The sequence below is a fragment of the Euprymna scolopes genome, chromosome 1 (genome assembly GCF_053919585.1).
Source record: "Euprymna scolopes isolate OS-2025 chromosome 1, ASM5391958v1, whole genome shotgun sequence".
In the NCBI taxonomy this organism is placed as follows: domain Eukaryota; kingdom Metazoa; phylum Mollusca; class Cephalopoda; order Sepiida; family Sepiolidae; genus Euprymna; species Euprymna scolopes.
In genome coordinates, this window is record NC_136482.1 from 161,979,622 (window position 1) to 161,986,716 (window position 7,095).

Genomic DNA, 7,095 nt, shown 5'->3' on the forward strand with positions numbered 1-7,095 from the left:
AAACACTATCAATAATTCTCCCCACTCTTTATCTGTGCCAAAACCTAAACATAGATTCCATGAACAAGGCTTCTTTCTTAGAACTGCATGCCTATGGAACTGTCTTCCGTTTTCCTGCTTTCCAGCTGAGTACAATATGGTTGTCTTCAAGTCCAACGTAAACAAGTTCTCGATGAGCCGCTCCACCTAAGTTAACAAATTTACCGAATTTTCATTACTAACGATTACTATAGTGTCCAATTTTACTACTTTACACTCTTTAACCCTTATCCTCGAGCGGTCTCTAGGTCTTGATAAGTGGTGATGCCTATGTAAAAAAGGTCCATCAAGACATTGGAGGATGAAAGATAATTAGTTTATCAGGAGGACAGTGCTACAAGGAGAGAATTCGTACCCATCTTTGAGATTTGGCATCAATTATATTAGTTACAACAACGACTCAACAAAAATTTGTTACCATGAAACTTGAAAACAACAATGTTATAGTCATATGGGAAGCAGCCCCATGGTATTGTGTGCACAGACGGACATTTCTGGTAAGAAACTTTATTCATGGAAATTCCTTTTAGTTTTATGTATACGGAAGAAAGGAAAAGAGTACTGCGGTATGAACCCTTCATAGTACGGATATCCCTGCTAGCGTATAATATAAAGTTAATAATGCAAATAACTATCAGAAAAAAATAACTTATATCAATCATCGCAAGCGTATAAACAGCTGTTTAGGTTTACTCAATACGAGCTGCGTATTTAAGTGTTTTTCTAATTAATTACAAGAAAGATTTATAAATATCACTTGGTTTATGGAATAAATTGATACTTGAATTTTGCGTCCACAAAGTGCAAACTTGTGTGTGGGCTGAACTTGGACGGCGAGGAAAGGTCGTTACAATTATGTCGATAATAATAGTTCGTTTTGTAATGATGTGTATCACTATTATTAATTTACGTTTTCTTTCATCTTTATTTGCTGGCAAATAAATAAATAAATAAAATAAATAAAAAAATAACAGGGGCACAGGTGCGTCGTCGTTTATCAGCGTATCTCGTTAGGCAATCCACACGTCAGAATTGAACCCTTTTAGTTATGCTTTTCGCCTGATTGCTTGTGAATTTACAAACCGGATGAACGTAATTGATTTTCTCACCTCGCAAAAACATATGTAAATAATAAATTATTTCCAGAGACATTTAGAAATACAGTAACACGATGCAAAAAAAAAACAAAAAAAAAAAACGATTAGCTATTGAATGTCTTCGATACCGATCGTTTCTGTTGCGTTCGTTTTTAGAAAGAAAAAAAAACCAACAACAAACGATCAAACTCGTCGATTAATTGATACAGTTTGATAATACAAATTTATAAATACTTTGTAGCTAATGTTGAACTTCGGATCTATACTGATGAGATGCGCTTTCTTGGTTGCACCACTGTTGTCTCCCCTTAGGAAGCTTAAACACAAAATACGATGCTTCTAAACGTTCTTTCTAGAATGCTAATTCCAACTTCTATAAACATTTATGTTATGGTGTGAATGTTGGAACGAATAACGAGAAGACTCGGAAACACTGAAATCTAATTTATAAAACTCACTATGTCTGTCTGTCAGTCTTCGTATTTTCAAACTCTATCTGCTGTGGGGAACAGGATGGCCTGTTTATGTAGTTGGGATCCCATCCTCCATATTGTTTAATGAATTGTATGGTAGAATGATTGAAAAGCAAAAGGTCGCATAATGATGACGAAAACATAGCGTTATATATTAGTGAAAGAATGTAGATTTATTTACATAAATTTACATGAGAAATAATAAAGATATAGATAGTAAGAATGAGAGTTCGTTGAGAAAGGAGTGACGTTACTTGCAATTGATGAGAGGTTGACGGGTTAATCAGGAGCGCTGGTTGGGTGGCCATTCCAACCGAAGCGGACTCTGTCACATCATGACTGGTCGAGAGTTCAGGGGAAAAGAGGGAGAGATATACGCAACAAGAAGTGACGTGGCTGTGTCGCTCTCCGGTTACCAGAGTTAAAGGGCGACAATCGAGTTAGCCTGGGGGTTTCAATTCCCATACTCCTCCGAAACTTGAAGTTGCAGAGCGGCGCTATATAAAATATTAAATGATTTGATTTTTTCCATTAACTTTTGTTTTATGGGCCTTTAGTTGGTTTAATTAGGTTTTAAGGGGTACAAAGTGGTCTAAAATAAAAAAAAATATCGTTATACATTTTTTACATTAAGCTTAGTTTATTTTTAATCAGTTCATATGGGTGTCACAATGGTACAGTGGTCACATCACCAGCTTTGAAAATATTGCAGTATTAAGATTTTTTACATTCAATTTATAACATTATATAATCAGTTCTTAATGCTGCAATATTTTAAGTTATAAATTTATTATATTTTTTATTTTACTATAATATTTTGTCCTTTTCTTTTCCAGTTTTGACAACTAGTCCTTTACTTTTCCATGTTTAAGTTTAACCATATTACTTTTCATGCTCGCATTTTTCTATTGTAATATATATATATATATATATATATATATATATATATATATATAATATATATATATATATATATATTATAATATAAAGCTGAACGTCTGTGTGTGTGTTTGGTCACGAATAGGCTCCTATATGGTTGACTATTATAGAAAACTGATCACATATAATGATAGAAGATGTATCGAGACACAGGAATGGGTATGTTTGATCTGTCAGAACAGTGGTTCATTAAAATTGTGGAGTCTGCGTACGCGTCCGGTCCACAAAGTATGCAAATATAAAATTTACAAATGAAAAAAAAAAGTTTACAAGTGTTTTTGATATAGATGTACATAATAAAACTTTGGTAAGTATGTTTTAACTCAAATATGGATGGTATAATATAATTGTGGGGTCTGCGTTCGCGCCTTGCCTCCATAAAATGGAAATAGGCACAAACTTTAATAAAGACTTTTCATATCTATCTGCGTAAGTATACTTTGATAATTATGTTTCAGTTTGAAGAAATATTGTATAATAAAATTATGGGGTGTTCGTTCGCGCCTGATCTCCACAGAATGGAAATATGTCACAAAGTTTAACAAGTTTTTTTACTACGGATTCACAGAATATTGTGATAAGTGCTTCAGTGTGAACATATATGGTATAATAAATTATGGGGTTTATCTATTTTATTTTTACTATCGTCATATTTTGCTTTGGTTTTGATACCCCCAAATTCGAAGCTATCTCTTTACAACCCTTCCTTTTCATAACCTATCATACTTTCATAAATCAGAGTCCATTTTCTGTAGGCTGTTTTTGAACCCAGTCAACGACGGGTACTTTTGCTAATATATATATATATATATATATATATATATATATATATATATATATATATATATATATATATATCCAATGTTACAGCCCACAAGAGCCATCACAGCCAACAAACAGGAAGTCTAAGACTCGAGTTTCGCTCTCATTTTGGGCCCATGAGTTAGGCACATCTCAACTCGGGATTTAAACCCCGAACCTCTTGCATGCATTCAAATTCTAAGTCCGGATATGTCTAACTGATGAGCCCAAAATGAAGGCGAAACTTAAGTCTTAGATTTCCTGTTTGCTGCTTTCCTGAGGTGCGTCATTTTCTGGTTGGGGAAATAGTTATATCTTCTCTCATATTCTGAAGATTATATATATATATATATATATATATATATATGATTGCAACGTCTTGTCAGACGAGTGCCACTCCCTCAGACATTTAAAATCCATGAGCCCAAATGTCTGAGGGAGTATCTATACAAATATGATGTTACAGAGTCTTAGCTTTGTACGGCAGCTAAGTCTCTCTCTTGGTTCAAAATGTTGTGATCCAGCAACAAGCAAGAGCAAGATAGCCAGCAACAAATTAAACTGCAGACCAGCTTAATGCGGGTACTGGTCTTCCGCTTTATGGTTTTTTAAATCAGAGATTTCCTTCTCCTAGAAAGGTTGCCTTCACCACGGCTTACGGGAGCCCTCTCTACCCCAATAGACATATACACACACAAATATACACGGTGCTAGTTGGAAAAATGAGTTCATTCGCCCTTTGTATATATATACATATATGTACACATATATAATAGTTATTTACGTATATGCGCTTCGCCATTACTGCGGCATACACGCGTGCGCACACACACACGCGCGCGCACACACACACACACACACACACACGTATATATATATATATATATATATATATATATGATTAGTTTTTTTGGAAAAAGAATTCCAGCAGAGTGCTCAATTAAAAGGAAAATCCAAATTTTAAGAGCGTACTTATATTTTGTGTACAGAAAGTTGTTAGTTGAGACAGGTCATTGGTACCGTCGGTTTCAAGCCCGATAATAAGGCCCGTTTAAGGTATCCTTATCAAGCTCTCAAGAGACGAATATTGGCTGAAGAGAGCTTGATAAGGATACCTTAAACGGGCCTTATTATCGGGCTTGAAACCGACGGTACCAATGACCTGTCTCAACTAACAACTTTCTGTACACAAAATATATATATATATATATATATATTCAAGGTTAAACATATCCTAAACAAAACCGTTTTATTTTACGAGGTTTTTGATAGCGCTCAAAAAAAAAAAAAAAAAGAAAAGAGAGATCTGAGTTGATGCATGATATTTATGAGAAAAGTTATGCCTTGACTAAGATCAGTTGTTTTTGTCGCATGATGAAGTCTTTTTAAATTGAAATGGTAGATTTATTGTCTCGACTAATGGTAAATTTAGTTTACCTTAATTGAATAAAATAATGAAATTATATATATATATATATATATATATATATATATATATATATATATATATATATATATTGAGCTCTCTGGTAGTGGAAATAATTTCCACTAAGCGGAAAGCAATAATCATCTATAAAGGAGAGATTAATATCCTTACTAGCAGTGTTATACAGTCAAAGAAAGTAGATAGACATAGTGCTTGACTGTCAATCATCACGTATGTGTATGATTGATAGATCAGGTTGCGAATTTCGTTGTGGCTGCTCACACTATGTCTATCCACTTTAATATATATGAAACACTATATATATATATAAATTAAGTTATTTAAATTTTTTGATTTGAAATGGTTTATCTTCAAATACAGAATTTTTTATCGTTTGAAAACAAAGAATACAATTGTATACATCTATTTCCTTAACGGATGAATTTTCAATGCTTATTCATCTCCTCAGAGGAAAAATATAAGCACTTTTTTTAGTGGTTGTTATATTATTTGCTAAAAGCTATAAACATAGAAAATTAAGGTTTTTAAAGATTTAAAAAAAAAACATTTTAGATACATAGAATAAGGGAAATGGACATCGAGACAGAAAAAAGGATACTGTCATTTAAATCTAAAATGAATACAAAATCTTGAGATGGAAAATCCTGGTTGTAAGGAGGTAAAGAGATCCATCGCGTTTTGTAATCCTTTAAAGGTACTAGATTTTCCATTTCAATATATATATATATACATGTATATATATATATATATATATATATATATATATATATATATATATATATATATATACATGTATATATATATATATATATGTATATATATGTATATATATGGATATATATATGTATATATATGTATATGTATATATATACATGTATATATATATATATATATATACATGTATATATATATATATATATATATATATATATATATATACATGTATATATATATATATATATATATATATATATGTATATATATGTATATATATATATGGATATATATATGTATATATATATGTATATGTATATATATACATGTATATATATGTATATATATGTATATATATATATATGTATATATATATGCATTCACATACAGTACTGTTTCGCTGTATGACAGCTCATTAGTGCGGCTGGACTTCAAGCCAGGTTTGAAACGCGTCCATCTATGCGACAGTTGACGCTCCTAACCGTTAGCTATTCAGCTGCTGTTTAAATGGGTACGTGTTCATTTTCCAAACACCTATGCCTTATATGTTTACACAAAAAGCATCGCTTTTTACGCTAGTAACAGTTTGTTTATCACTTTCCCATATGCTTAATCCAAGGTAGCTACTGTTTCGCTGTATCACAGCGCATCAGTGCGGCGCGACTTAGTATCTACCACAAGTTGGGATTGAAACTCGACCACCTAGACGACAGTTGGCGCTCTTAACCGTCACGTTGTTCGTCTGCTGCTTTGATTGGTATGTGAATTAAAAGAGAAAGAAAGAAATAAAGAGAGAGAGAAAGAGAGCGAGAGAGAGAGAGAGAGAGAGAGAGATGTAACTCCCTAATATTAAGTGCTCCTAACTTATTACTTGAGAATAATTCTTACGTGAAAGCAACGAGATAACTAAGTGTAAAGCATAGTTTATTTATAATAACCACAGGCGCTAGCATTCGAAACCAGCGTCTCAAGTTTGAGGAGTTACCTAAGGAGCTACATATATGTTATAAGTGTTGCCATTGTTTAATATATGTTTTTTTTTGTTTATTTAGTACAATTACATCAAGACGAAACGTATTTAAATGAGAAAATAATATGTGACGATATAATAACACGTGCCTGCTTTACTGTCAGTTCAATTATTTCTCGCAAGAATGTAATTTTTCCGCCCCTTTTTTTTTTACTTTCAGTCATTTTCTTCTTTTCCTCGAGATTAGATTTCAGTTTTAATTAAAATAATAACGGTATTCAAATCACGTGGTTTCTTGAGGTGACAATCATTTGTAATTCATGCGTTTTCGTCTAGGTAAAATTAGAAGCATAGTTACGGAATGTTAATTCAATTCTAAATCCGGAGCGCGATCGAAAGTACTATTTGATGCTAGAATTTTGAAGGTTGCAGTAAAAATCGGCTGTGATTAAATGCCCTATGTTTGGTTGTGTGAAGCTTGTTGTGTCTGGTGACAAACAAATAAAATGAAGAAAAATAATTATAGTGCGGCAGGTTAAGAATCTTTCACTTAGTGATACAAGCACCAAAAATTGGCATAAATGACGTTCAGAACATACATTTTAAGAAAAGAAC